This window comes from Cherax quadricarinatus, chromosome 81 (assembly GCF_038502225.1).
Source record: "Cherax quadricarinatus isolate ZL_2023a chromosome 81, ASM3850222v1, whole genome shotgun sequence".
Lineage (NCBI taxonomy): Eukaryota > Metazoa > Arthropoda > Malacostraca > Decapoda > Parastacidae > Cherax > Cherax quadricarinatus.
The window spans coordinates 6,585,095-6,600,729 of NC_091372.1; the positions used below are offsets into that span (position 1 = coordinate 6,585,095).

General features: G+C 38.4%; 1 protein-coding gene across 3 annotated transcripts in view; it reads left to right on the forward strand.

Moving 5' to 3' along the window:
* Mondo (MLX interacting protein mondo) overlaps positions 1 to 15,635 on the forward strand; it is a 357,772-nt gene that overhangs the window by 242,153 nt on the left and 99,984 nt on the right. The window lies entirely within an intron of this gene.

Genomic DNA, 15,635 nt, shown 5'->3' on the forward strand with positions numbered 1-15,635 from the left:
ATCAAGTATTAAAAACCATTTGTCTCCATTCACTCATATCAAACACACTCACGCATGCCTGCTGGAAGTCCAAGCCCCTCGCACACAAAACCTCCTTTACCCCCTCCCTCCAACCTTTCCTAGGCTGACCCCTACCCTGCCTTCCTTCCACTACAGACTGATACACTCTTGAAGTCATTCTGTTTTGCTCCATTCTCTCTACATGTCCGAACCATCTCAACAACCCTTCCTCAGCCCTCTGGACAACAGTTTTGGTAATCCCGCACCTTTGGAAGTTAGGAGGACTTGAGTCCTGGAGATGGGAAATACAGTGCCTGCACTCTGAAGGAGGGGTGTTAATGTTGCAGTTTAAAAACTGTAGTGTAAAGCACCATTCTGGCAAGACAGTGATGGAGTGAATGATGGTGAAAGTTTTTCTTTTTTGGGCCACCCTGCCTTGGTGGGAGTCGGCCAGTGTGATAATAATAAAAAATAACTGGTTAAAGGATATTTCTCCTGAGAAGCATTTTTTTATTTAAAATGGAAATATAAAAATGATTTTTGCCTATCATTTATATGATTTAAAGTGAAAGTTTAAAATTTTATAAGATGATTTTTTGTCTATATCATTTATATTATAGTGCATTTAAATTATGCAGATGCATAATTTAAATGCATATCTTAATTATACTATATCATTGTTCAAGAAGTGTTTATTATATCAGTGGTGAATTGTGCTTTGTCAGTATTGTATACCTTGTCATATTCACCTTGCCATATATGTACTGAGGTGGGAAGTACGGTACCTCTACTCTTAGGGATGGATGGGGATGTTGCAGTTTGGTGGGCTATTTGAATTCTTGGAAAGACAGCTATTAAATTAGTGTTGGCGATTTATTTTGGGAGGAGGATGGGGGTTTCCTTTCTTGAGTGAGAGATGGTCAATGCAATAAACCAGAAATAAAGGAATACACATAATATGACAGATTCTGTAACATGAGATGGCTGTTTCCAGTTTTCGTTTCTATTTATATACTATATACAGTCTGCACATATTTTCTGATTTCTATTCTAACTATCATTCCTGCTTTATTATTCATTTCATTTTCTTGTAAAATTACAGTACAGGATTTGTATATTTCTTAACCATCTTAAATTTCACCTAAAGTCTGTGAAATCATTGTTTGTGTTAGTATAGTATTTACTGTATCAATAGTAGGAAGAAATTGAGTATTAGTGAAGAACCATGACTAAAGTATTACTTGAATTATTCTAAAATTATTAAAAATATTATGCCATTGATTCTGGGAGTAAGTGCAAGTGACACCTATGTTAAATAGTGAAGGTTCAGGCAGTGTTTAACCCTTTCAGGGTCTGTGCCGTAGTTCTACGGCTTTGAGTTGAGGGTCCAAACCTTAGATCTACGCCATGAGCTCAGCTCACTCTGATAAGCTGTGAGCGGTAAATTTGGGCCTAGATTAAGAATAGGTTAGATTAGGTTAAGAATTAATCTAAGTTTGCCCGAAATGCCTAGCCATGCTAGGTGTTCTAGTGGCCCCCTCTGTAATTATTATTTTACTACATGTAAACCACACAATAACCAAAATCTGTAAACCCTGCATTGTAATCCTTATAGAGAATAAACTTTGATTAGATATGAGAGAATACATCTATGTGGTATGTGTGCACCACATAAAACAAATCCTGCAGCACACGGTGCATAATGAGAAAAAACTAAGACCATAATTTTCGATTAAAACAGCGACTTTGCAGTGTTTTTTCGTATGTTTTTTATAGTTGTATTTCCAATTTCTTGGTCTCATTTGATAGAATGGAAAATATATTACAGAAATAGAGATGATTTTGATTGGTTTTAGCACTGGAAATTACTTAAAACCAAGCTCAAAGTAGCGGAAATGTGAAATTTTTGCCGATGTTCAAGAGTAAACAAATGACCTCACACGTCTAATATACGTTCACAAATGTGGTGATGTTATTTATACAATTACAGTGGACCCCCGGTTAACGATATTTTTTCACTCCAGAAGTATGTTCAGGTGCCAGTACTGACCGAATTTGTTCCCATAAGAAATATTGTGAAGTAGATTAGTCCATTTCAGACCCCCAAACATACACGTACAAACTCACTCACATAAATACACTAACATAATTGGTCGCATTCTGAGGTAATCGTTATGCGGGGGTCCACTGTATTACAATATTGCATAACAGTAAATCTTCCATTTTTTTTATTTGAATAAAAATTCATTATGTGAATAAAAAATAAAAATGGAATTCACTTGTAAAGCCTGAAAATGTAAGTAATGAACAGAGGAAATGTTAATTTAGTGCCAGGAATGCCTGCATTGTTTATTCTGGACCCTATTTTGAAATTTGGATATTTTGAACTTTGCATTCAATTGGCCAAATTACCAATTTCAAATCACTTTATTTTGTAGTTGAAACAGTTGACTTAGCGATTTCTTGTGCTCAATCAATAGAACAGAAGTAATAATAGTGAAATAGCTAAGAACTTGGTCGACTGGCATAATGTAATTGGCCTAAAATGGGAGTCAAAGTCGGCAAAATCGCCGATGCATAAATATCGCTGACACATCAAAATTCGCAAGAGCATAATTTAGTCAATTTTCCATCAAATTTTGTACTTCTTGTATTATTACCTTCAGAAAAAGATTCTCTACCATTTTATTATTATTTAAAAAAAATAACTTTTTTTTTTTTTTTTCAACAAGTCAGCCGCCTCCCACCGAGGCAGGGTGACCCAAAAAAGAAAGAAAATCCCCAAAAAAGAAAATACTTTCATCATCATTCAACACTTTCACCACACTCACACATTATCACTGCTTTTGCAGAGGTGCTCAGAATACAACAGTTTAGAAGCATATATGTATAAAGATACACAACATATCCCTCCAAACTGCCAATATCCCAAACCCCTCCTTTAAAGTGCAAGCATTGTACTTCCCATTTCCAGGACTCAAGTCCGACTATATGAAAATAACCGGTTTCCCTGAATCCCTTCACTAAATATTACCCTGCTCACACTCCAACAGATCGTCAGGTCCCAAGTATCATTCGTCTCCATTCACTCCTATCTAACACGCTCATGCACGCTTGCTGGAAGTCCAAGCCCCTCGCCCACAAAACCTCCTTTACCCCCTCTTTCCAACCCTTTCGAGGACGACCCCTACCCCTCCTTCCTTCCCCTATAGATTTATATGCTTTCCATGTCTTTTTACTTTGATCCATTCTCTCTAAATGACCAAACCACCTCAACAACCCCTCTTCTGCCCTCTGACTAATGCTTTTATTAACTCCACACCTTCTCCTAATTTCCACACTCCGAATTTTCTGCATAATATTTACACCACACATTGCCCTTAGACAGGACATCTCCACTGCCTCCAACCGTCTCCTCGCTGCTGCATTTACCACCCAAGCTTCACATCCATATAAGAGTGTTGGTACTACTATACTTTCACACATTCCCTTCTTTGCCTCCATAGATAACGTTTTTTGACTCCACATATACCTCAACTCACCACTCACCTTTTCTCCCTCATCAATTCTATGATTAACCTCATCCTTCATAAATCCATCCGCCGACACGTCAACTCCCAAGTATCTGAAGACATTCACTTCCATACTCCTCCCCAATTTGATATCCAATTTTTCTTTATCTAAATCATTTGATACCCTCATCACCTTACTCTTTTCTATGTTCACTTTCAACTTTCTACCTTTACACACATTCTCAAACTCATCCACTAACCTTTGCAGTTTTTCGTTAGAATCTCCTATAAGCACAGTATCATCAGCAAAAAGTAACTGTGTCAATTCCCATTTTGAATTTGATTCCCCATAATTTAATCCCACCCCTCTCCCGAACACCCTAGCATTTACTTCTTTTACAACCCCATCTATAAATATATTAAACCACCATTGTGACATTACACATCCCTGTCTAAGACCTACTTTTACCGGGAAGTATTCTCCCTCTCTTCTACACACCCTAACCTGAGCCTCACTATCCTCATAAAAGCTCTTTACAGCATTTAGTAACTTGCCACCTATTCCATATACTTGCAACATCTGCCACATTGCTCCTCTATCCACTCTATCATATGCCTTTTCTAAATCCATAAATGCAATAAAAACTTCCCTACCTTTATCTAGATACTGTTCACATATATGCTTCAATGTAAACACTTGATCTACACATCCCCTACTCACTCTGAAGCCTCCCTGCTCATCCGCAATCCTACATTCTGTCTTACCTCTAATTCTTTCAATTATAACCCTACCATATACTTTTCCTGGTATACTCAGTAAACTTATTCCTCTATAATTTTTACAATCTCTTTTGTCCCCTTTCCCTTTATATAAAGGGACTATACATGCTCTCCGCCAATCCCTAGGTACCTTCCCCTCTCTCATACATTTATTAAACAAAAGTACCAACAACTCCAACACTATATCCCCCCCTGCTTTTAACATTTCTGTCATGATCCCATCAGTTCCAGCTGCTTTACCCCCTTTCATTCTACGTAATGCCTCACGTACCTCTACCACACTTACATTCTGCTCTTCTTCACTCCTAAAAGATGGTATACCTCCCTGGCCAGTGCATGAAATTACCGCCTCCCTTTCTTCCTCAACATTTAAAAGTTTCTCAAAATATTCTCGCCATCTACCTAATACCTCCCTCTCCCCATCTACTAACTTCCCTACTCTGTTTTTAACTGACAAATCCATACTTTCCCTAGGCTTTCTTAACTTGTTTAACTCACCCCAAAATTTTTTCTTATTTTCATTAATATTTCTTGACAGTGCCTCTCCCACTCTATCATCTGCTCTCCTTTTGCACTCTCTCACCACTCTCTTCACCTTTCTTTTACTCTCCATATACTCTGCTCTTCTTATAACACTTCTGCTTTGTAAAAACCTCTCATAAGCTACCTTTTTCTCTTTTATCACACCCTTTACTTCATCATTCCACCAATCACTCCTCTTTCCTCCTTCCCCCACCCTCCTATAACCACAAACTTCTGCCCCACATTCTAATACATACTGCATTTTTAAAACTATTCCAACCCTCTTCAACCCCCCCACTACTCATCTTTGCACTAGCCCACCTTTCTGCCAATAGTCGCTTATATCTCGCCCGAACTTCCTCCTCCCTTAGTTTATACACTTTCACCTCCCTCTTACTTGTTGTTGCCACCTTCCTCTTTTCCCATCTACCTCTTACTCTAACTGTAGCTACAACTAAATAATGATCCGATATATCAGTTGCCCCTCTATAAACATGTACATCCTGGAGCTTACCCATCAACCTTTTATCCACCAATACATAATCTAACAAACTACTTTCATTATGTACTACATCATACCTTGTATATTTATTTATCCTCTTTTTCATAAAATATGTATTACTTATTACCAAATTTCTTTCTACACATAGCTCAATTAAAGGCTCCCCATTTACATTTACCCCTGGCACCCCAAATTTACCTACTACTCCCTCCATAACATTTTTACCCACTTTAGCATTGAAATCCCCAACCACCATTACTCTCACACTTAATTCAAAACTCCCCACGCATTCACTCAACATTTCCCAGAATCTCTCTCTCTCCTCTACACTTCTTTCTTCTCCAGGTGCATACACGCTTACTATAACCCACTTTTCACATCCAATCTTTATTTTACTCCACATAATCCTTGAATTTATATATTTGTAGTCCCTCTTTTCCTGCCATAGCTTATCCTTCAACATTATTGCTACTCCTTCTTTAGCTCTAACTCTATTTGAAACCCCTGACCTAATCCCATTTATTCCTCTCCATTGAAACTCTCCCACCCTCTTCAGCTTTGTTTCACTTAAAGCCAGGACATCCAGTTTCTTCTCATTCATAACATCCACAATCATCTCTTTCTTATCATTTGCACAACATCCACGCACATTCAGATTTCCCACTTTGACAGTTTTCTTCTTATTATTCTTATTCTTCTTATTCAAAATTATTTTTAGAAAATTCTTGGACCCTGGTGCACACTTTGAAATTTGGCCTCTGGACCCTGAAAGGGTTAACAGCTGGTCAGTTAAAAAAAATTATCTTAATCGGTGCATTTATTAAAATATAAATTTATACAGTTTATGACAGAAGTGTATTTATTTATTTATTTATTTATTAACCCCTTGACTGTCGCAACCCCCAATCCTGAGGTGTCTCCTGGTGTCGCAAAATTTAAAAAAAAAAAAATTCTTTTTTCTTATGAAATGATAGAGAATCTTTTCCCGATTGTAATGACACCAAAAAAACAAAAATTGATAGAAAACTGACGGAATTATGCTCTCGCGAAGTTAGCGACCTCGTCGATATTTACAAATCGGCGATTTCGCCCACTTTGAGCCCTATTTTTGGCTAATTCCATTGTTCCAGTCGACCAAACTCATAGCTATTTCTTTAGAACTTCATTTTTAATATCGATTGAGTACAAGAAACTGCCCATTTACCGATTTCAAGATTTCAATTACCCAATAATGTGGTCAGAAATTTGCAATTTGGCCAATTTCACGAAAACTAAAAAATATGACAATTTCAAAATAAGGTCCAGAATGAACAATGCAGACATTCCTGGCTCTAAAATAACATTTTCTTTGTTCATCAGTCATGTCTCCAGGCCCCTCTGATATTACTCTTGCTTTCTATTTTGAATTTTTATTCAAACAAAAAATAGAAGACTTACTATTATGCAGACTACTGCAATACTGTAATAATTGTATAAATAACATCAACCCATTCATGACTGCATATTAGAATGGCTAGTTGGACATTTATTGGACAATGGCAGCATTTGTTTACTTTTGAACATTGGCAAAAATCAAACATTTCCCCTACTTTGAGCTCCATTTCTAGGTTCTTTTTATAGTAAAATCAATCAAAATCGCCGCTATTTCTATAATATGTTTTCCATTCTATCAAATGAGACCAAGAAAACGAGAATACAACCATAAATACTTTACGAAAATAGACCACAAAGTCGGCATTTTAATTAAAGAAAACGGTCGGAGGTTTTTTTTTTTCATTATGCACTGCGTGCTCCAGGATTTTTTTTATATGGTGCACACTAACCACACAGACCCATTCTCTCACATGTGGGCCTACCAGCTTTCTCCTGTTTGATTTGAAGCCGCTAGAATTTATGAGTATATACATGTATACGTCAAACACGGTACCTCGTAAGACATATATATACGGCCGCGACAGTCAAAGGGTTAATTTGAACATGATACATAGGAGCACAAGGAAATACAGTGGCTAAGTGTAACATGCCAAAGCCCCCTTGTATGCAGAGCATTATGGGCAGGCTTAAAATTAACTTAAGATTAACTAAGCAATGATATATTCAGTGGTAAACATTATTGTAAACAGTTAACAATTAAGCACAAATGAGTATTTCAAAGACAGGTCATATGGTCATTTACTGTGTTGCTGTGCATTCAGTAGAATGGAGTACTCTGTTAGGTAATGTAATTAAAAATAACAAAGTTTGATTGGGTCACAGGTTAAACATTTATAAGATACAATTATTCAGTATTTATTTAGTTGTGGGTGAGTAAGTGATTTTTAAGAAGAGACTTGAATTTATAAACAGACAGTGTTTCTTTTATATTCACAGGTAATGAATTCCAGATTTTTGGGCCTTTTATGTGCATTGAGTTTTTGCATAGTGTGAGATGGACACGAGGAACATCAAAGAGTGATCTGTGCCTTGTGTTATGGTCATGTGTTCTGTTGAGGTTGGTAAGGAGACGTTTGAGGAGAGGGTTTATATCCGAGTTAAGTGTTCTATGTATGTAGTAGGTACAATAATAAGTATGGATGTTTTGTATGGTGAGTAGGTTTAGAGTTTTGAATATTGGTGGAGTGTGCTGCCTGTAGTGGGAATTTGTTATCATTCTGACTGCAGCCTTTTGTTGGGTAATTAATGGTCTGAGATGGTTTATTGTTGTTAAGCCCCATGCACAAGTTCCATAAGTGAGATAGGGGTAAATAAGTGAGTGATTTAGGGCCAGGAGGGCTGACTGTGGAACATAGTACCGTATCTTCGATAGTATGCCTACGGTCTTGGAAATTTGTTGTATATGTGTTTGAAATTTGAGTCTATTATCAAGGTGGATTCCTAAGAATTTTCCCTCTGTGAGCTTTGTGATAGGTGATCCGTTTATCATTATGTTAAGAGGGACATCTGTAGCTCTGTTACCAAACTGAATGAAGTAGGTTTTGTCAATGTTGAGAGTAAGTTTGTTAGTCCTCATCCAGGTAGATATTTTCTGTAATTTGGTATTCACAGTATTGGCTAGCATGACTGGGCTCAGGTGAGAGAAGACGTATGTAGTGTCATCTGCAAATAGTGTGGGTTTGAGTAGTTGCGATGCATTTGGTAGGTCATTTATGTAAACGAGAAAGAGAAGAGGGCCAAGGACACTTCCCTGGGGGACACCAACTGTAATTGGCTGTGCGGAAAAGTTTGCTCCATTTGTGTACACATATTGGCTTCTGTTGCTGAGGTATGACTTTAGGTAGTTGAGGGAGTGCCCTCTTATACCATAGTGCGACAATTTTATGTGGAGCAGGTCATGGTCAACTGTATCAAAAGCTTTACGTAAATCAATGAAGATTCCCAGTGGGACTTTTTTTCTCTAGTGCAGTGTATATTTGTTCTAGCATGTGTATAATAGCATCATTCATATTTTTATTAGGCCTGAACCCAAACTGGCAGGGGTTGAGTATGTTGTGGGAGATTAGATAGGAATAGTAGATTCGCTTATGAATTAATTTTTCGAAGATTTTAGAGAGAGGGTGTAAGTTGGATATTGGCCTATAGTTATTCAAGTCTGTTTGGTTTCCTCCTTTATAGATTGGGGTGACCCTTGCTATTTTGAGAACTGTAGGGAAGGATGGATTTGTTAAAGAGTGTCTTGTTTTTTAGTGTGTTGATAAAAAGGGAGACTTCTGTTGGGTTAGTCAGAGCTAGGAACAGTGTGTTCGGGTAGTTGCCAGTGAGGTAGTCATTGGGTGGGGTATTTGAGCTTAGGATTTTATTGGCAAGGTTTTTCCTATGGTGGAGAAGAAATCATTGAGTCTGTTTGCTGTTTCAGTTGGTGGGAGTTGGGGTGAGTTGGGGTTCATCTGGTTTTGTTAGTTCAGTTGCGCTGTTTCGTGATATCTTTTTTGTTCCTAGAATTTCTGATAGGGTTTTCCAGGTCTTTTTTATATCACCTTTTAAGTTGGATAATCTATTCTCATAATACAATTTTTTTGCCCTTCTTATCAGACTGGTTAGCATTGACGAGTAACGTTTTGTTTGGTCTCTGGTTATGTGACCCATTCTGTACTGTTTTTCGTATAGGTGCTTTGTATTTATGGATTTGAGGATGCTGGGTGTTAGCCAGGGACTGTTCAGTCTCTTAGCTGTCTTCTGTTTAGTTTTTTAGGGCAGTGCTTGTTATAGAGGTATTGGGTCTTTTTTAGAAAATTATTAATACATTCATCAATATCTGTATAGATTTCTAGCTCAGTGTGCCAGTCAATGTTTGTCACTGTTGTTGTGAAGTTATTAATGGCTGCCTCATTGTGAAGTCTGAAAGTGACTTTAGTAGTGTCTTGGGGAAATTTGCCTAGATTAGTTATGAGGAAGGTATGGTAGTGGTCTGTAGTATTATCTGTGATTATGCCTGATTTTAAAGGGGATATGGTGTTGGTCCAGATGTGGTCTAGTAGGGAAACACTAGTCTCTGTAATTCTTGTAGGTTTTGTTACTGTTGGTAGCAACAAGCAGTTACTCATAGTGTTTGTGAATTCAGTAACGTGTGGGTCCTGGTCTTGCAGGAGATTTATATGGAAGTCACCTGAGAGTAGTAAGTGATCTTTATTTATACGTGCATCAGTTATACTTCCGAGGTTTTCACTAAAACGGCTAATGTTTGATTGTGGTACTCTGTAGATGTTTATCACTGTGAGAGGTTTTTGTAGGTATTTGGATTTGAGTTTAGCTATTATATATTCCCCATGTTCATCCCTTGTGCAAGTATTAGTGATACATTCTAGTTGGTCTGAGTAGTATACAGCTGTGCCACCCCCTTGTTGATCTGGCCTACAGTTTGTGTATGGCTGTGTAACCAGGAATGGCATAGACATCTGTAGTATCAGGCTTTAGCCAGGTTTTGGTGAGAGTAATGATGGACATACTGGCATGCAGGGAATTTAGTAATGCTATGAGGTCATCGTAATGTTTGCTTAAAGATCTGATATTGTAGTTAACCCTTAAACTGTCCAAACGTAGATCTACGTTTTTTCAACATTTGAAAGTATGTAAAAAAAGTAGATCTTTTCTTTTTTTTACATTTGAAAACGTGTAAAAAAAACTTTGATCTACTTTTTTACATACAGTATTTGAAAATATGTAAAAAACGTAGATCTACTTTTGGAGCACTACGCATGTGAAAGTAAATTTGTTTGGACAGTTTAAGGGTTAAAGACAGTTATATTGTTGTTGGCTCTGAGAAGTGCCTTTGATTGTTCTGCTGTGTAGTAATTTCAGTACTGTTTGATCCATTTAAGTCATTAAATAAGAGGTTGGTATCAGGATCAATGCTTGTAATCATAAGATTTATAGTGAATCTATAGTTAGAATTAAGTATAAGACAAAATAAATATTCTAAAGCTAAAAAATAGCACCTGAATTATTTTAACAAATGTTAAAATATGAGCTAAGGTAGTTCTTTAAAGTTAAAATAAAGGAGACAATATAAAAGGGACTAAAATAATTTGTGGTGAACAAATAAAGTGATGATCAAATAAAGGAGCTTGGGAATATAATAGTAGGTGGTTCTTTAAAGGTAGTTCTTTAAAGCTAAAATGAAGGAGACAATGTAAAAGGGACTAAAATAATTTGTGGTGAACAAATAAAGTGATGATCAAATAAAGGAGCTTGGGAATATAATAGTAGGTGGTTCTTTAAAGCTAAAATGAAGGAGACAATGTAAAAGGGACTAATATAAGTTGAGGTGAACAAATAAAGTGGTAATCAAATAAATGAGCTTGGGAATATGGCAAAATAGTGAACTTATTACACTTTAGCACCTTGATTATTTTAACAGTTGTGAATATATGAATTAAGGTAGTTATATAAAGCTAAAATAAAGGAGAAAATATATAAGGGACTAAATTAAATAATGGTAAACAAAGTTCAATGGACAGATAGTCACTATGATATAATATTGATTTGGGAGTAAGATCTGATTTGTAATGTATAAGAAGTTAAGTAATTAATTGCACTATAAAAAGTAAAAAAATGAGGTAATTGGTACTAACTAGCAAAAGATAATTTTGGGACTCACACAATAATGTAATTGGAATATACACTAATTACACACACAGTATAAAAGGGACTAAAAAAAAGTAGTGGTAAACAAAATTAAATGGACAGGTAGCAACCATGTAGATAAATGGTTCAGAGAACTGACAGGTTGACAAAATAGACACATGTGCAACAACTTAGGTACTTTTAATGAGGAAACGTTTCTCCACACAGTGGCTTCATCAGTCCATACAAAGGAAAATTGTAAAGAACAGGAGGAGTTTGAGGTAATCAGTCCCTCAGCCTTGAGTCAATGTAATCAGTCTATCAATCTTGAAAAGAATAATACATATGTGTGAAGAAGTGGCTTATATACTGTAGACAGGTGAGGTGAAGCAGTCGTAGGTGGTATCACATTTGAGAAATTCAAATGTGGAAGTAGGTCATGCCTAAAGATTAGGCAAGTGAAGAATTCCCTGTATCCTTTCAAGATTCATGGACTGATTATGTCAACTCAAGGCTGAGTGACTGATTACCTCAAACTCCTGCTCTTCACCATTTTCCATTGTATGGACTGATGAAGCCACTGTGTAGCAAAATGTTTCTTCATTAAAGATAACCAAATTGTTGCACATGTGTCTAATTTATCATGACAGAAATGATCAACAGTTCATTAACGTTGTATCACCAACTTAACCCATGAGCATACCATTTGGGTTTGTGAGTGAGAGGGTGTGAGGTCCCTATGGCTAAAATAAATAATGTAATGTCACCATGGTTGTTTAATATATTTATAGATGGGGTTGTAAAAGAAGTAAATGCTAGGGTGTTCGGGAGAGGGGTGGGATTAAATTATGGGGAATCAAATACAAAATGGGAATTGACACAGTTACTTTTTGCTGATGATACTGTGCTTATGGGAGATTCTAAAGAAAGGTTGTGAAGGTTAATGGATGAGTTTGGGAGAGTGTGTGTAAAGGTAGAAAGTTGAAAGTGAACATAGAAAAGAGTAAGGTGATGAGGGTATCAAATGATTTAGATAAAGAAAAATTGGATATCAAATTGGAGAGGAGGAGTATGGAAGAAGTGAATGTTTTCAGATATTTGGGAGTTGATGTGTCAGCAGATGGATGTATGAAGGATGAGGTTAACCATAGAATTGATGAAGGAAAAAAGGTGAGTGGGACATTGAGGTATATGTGGAGACAAAAAACATTATCTATGGAGGCAAAGAAGGGAATGTATGAAAGTATAGTGGTACCAACACTCTTATATGGTTGTGAAGCATGGGTTGTAAATGCTGCAGCGAGGAGGTGGCTGAAGGCAGTGGAGATGTCCTGTCTAAGGGCAATGTGTGGTGTAAATATTATGCAGAAAATTCGGAGTGTGGAAATTAGGAGAAGGTGTGGAGTTAATAAAGGTATTAGAGGGGTGTTGAGGTGGTTTGATCATTTAGAGAGAATGGATCAAAGTAGAATGATATGGAGAGTGTATAAATCTGTAGGGGAAGGAAGGTGGGGTAGGGGTTGTCCTCGAAAAGGTTGGAGGGAGGGGGTAAAGGAGGTTTTGTGGGCGAGGGTCTTGGACTTCCAACAAGCGTATGTGAGCGTGTTAGATAGGAGTGAATAGAGACGAATGGTATTTGGGACCTGACGAGCTGTTGAGTGTGAGCAGGGCAATATTTAGTGAAGGGATTCAGGGAAACTGGTTATTTTTATATAACCGGACTTGAGTACTGGAAATGGGAAGTATAATGCCTGCACTTTAAAGGAGGGGTTTGGGATATTGGCAGTTTGGAGGGATATGTTGTGTATCTTTATACTTATATGCTTCTAAACTGTTTTGTTCTAGGCACCTTTGCAAAAAGTGATTATGTATGTGTGAGCTGAAAGTGTTGAATGATGATGAAAGTATTTTCTTTTTGGGTCACCCTGCCTCGGTGGGAGACGTCCAACTTGTTAAAAAAAAAAAAAAAAAAAATTGTGGGAAGTCTGAATAAATGAAGAATGGGTATACAGTGGACCCCCGCATAGTGACTTTAATCCGTGCAAGAGGGCTGATTGTTATGCGAAATGATCGGTACGCGAATGAATTTTCCCCATAAGAAATAATGGAAATCAAATTAATCCGTGCAAGACACCCAAAAGTATGAAAAAAAAATTTTTACCACATGAAATATACATTTTCCTACACACAAAGAGAAGGATACATGCACAATAGTAGAGTAGTACATGCACAATATATATTGTGCATGTACTACTCTACTAAATGAAGAATAAATGACACTTACCTTTATTGAAGATGCAGCAATGACTGATGAGACACTGTGTCCTGGGAGTGCCTTTTCCTCCTGAGTACTGTAGGTCCTGTTTGGCATTTTCTTCCAGAACAGGCCTTATCACACTGTGTATGCCACTACGATTCTTAAATCTCTCAAACCAACCTTTGCTGGCTTTAAATTCACCAATATGAGCACTAGTTCCAGGCATTTTTCCCTGTTCACCTGGGTGTTAGTCGACTGGTGTGGGTTGCATCCTGGGAGACAAGATTAAGGACCCCAATGGAAATAAGTTAGACAGTCTTCGATGACACTGACTTTTTGGGTTATCCTGGGTGGCAAATCCTCTGGGGTTAATTGTTTCTTGGTATTCTCAATAAGCCACACCAACAACGGTGCTACAGCAGCAGCAGCAGCAGACAGTGCTACAGCAGCAGCAGATGATGCTACAGCAGCAGCAGACGGTACTACAGCAGCAGCAGCAGACGGTACTACAGCAGCAGCAGACGGTACTACAGCAGCAGCAGACGGTACTACAGCAGCAGCAGCAGCAGCTGACGGTGGTACAACAGCAGCAGCAGCAGCTGACTGTGCTACAGCAGCAGACGATGCTACAGCAGCAGCAGACGATGCTACAGCAGCAGCAGACGGTACTACAGCAGCAGCAGCAGCTGACGGTGGTACAACAGCAGCAGCAGCTGACAGTGCTACAGCAGCAGCAGACGATGCTACAGCAGCAGCAGATGGTACTACAGCAGCAGCTGACGGTGGTACAACAGCAGCAGCAGACGGTACTACAGCAGCAGCAGCAGCTGACGGTGGTACAACAGCAGCAGCAGCTGACAGTGCTACAGCAGCAGCAGACGATGCTACTGCAGCAGCAGATGGTACTACAGCAGCAGCAGCAGCTGACGGTGGTACAGCAGCAGCAGCAGCAGCTGATGGTGCTACAGCAGCAGCAGCAGCAGCTGACAGTGCAGCAGCAGCAGCAGCTGACGGTGGTACAGCAGCAGCAGCAGCTGACGGTGGTACAGCAGCAGCAGCAGCTGTACCACCAATAGTAGCGATGGTTGATTGGGGTTTATTATACAACCTGGCCAGCTCGGAGACACGCACTCCACTTTCATACTTATCAATGATCTTTTTCTTCATCTCTATACTAATTCTCACCCTTATTGCTGTAGGGTTGGCACTAGAAGCTTTCTTGGGGCCCATGGTCACTTATTTTGCAGATAAAATCACCAAAAACACTGTAATAATGCGAAATGTTCTGATTGTATGCTTGGATGTTACCGCGGAGGCTGGCTGGTAAACAATGCCACCGGCGGCACATGTGAGGCTGGCTAAGGGCGCACATTGGACGCGTCTCGGACGAAGAGTGGTGAGCGGGTTTTTGAGCGGTATGCGAGGCAAAATTTTTGCGATAAAAGCGAGCGGTATGCGGATTGAACGTTATGCGATGCGTACGGTATGCGGGGGTCCACTGTAATTGAAAGCTGCTGCATTAGCAAAATACTATAAAGTGAAGTGTCGCAAATTGGGGCCTGCCTGTAATAGCAACTCCAGCCTATGTGGATGGAAAATTTTCAAGTTGCCACAGTTTAGATTTAAAAAGGATATAGGAAAGTACTGGTTGGGAAATAGAGTAGTTGATGAGTGGAACAGTCTGCCTAGTAGGGCCAATGAAGCTACAACTATGGGTTGCTTCAAATAAAGGGTAGATAACACATGAGTGAGAGGGATTGGACTTGAGTGGGACTTGCACATGAGTTAACAAGGTAATCAAAGCTTATTCATTAGGCAGCACTGAAATGGGTTGGGCAAATATTATTGTTAGTGTCTGCAACCGTAACAGAAAACGTTATGCGCCTGAAGGGTAACTATAAAAAATCACTCTTACCCTATGAAAAGACTGAAAAGAGTGCAATTTTCTCGAAAAAAAAAAAATCCAAACAATCGATTATGCATACGTTTCCTGGGATATCTC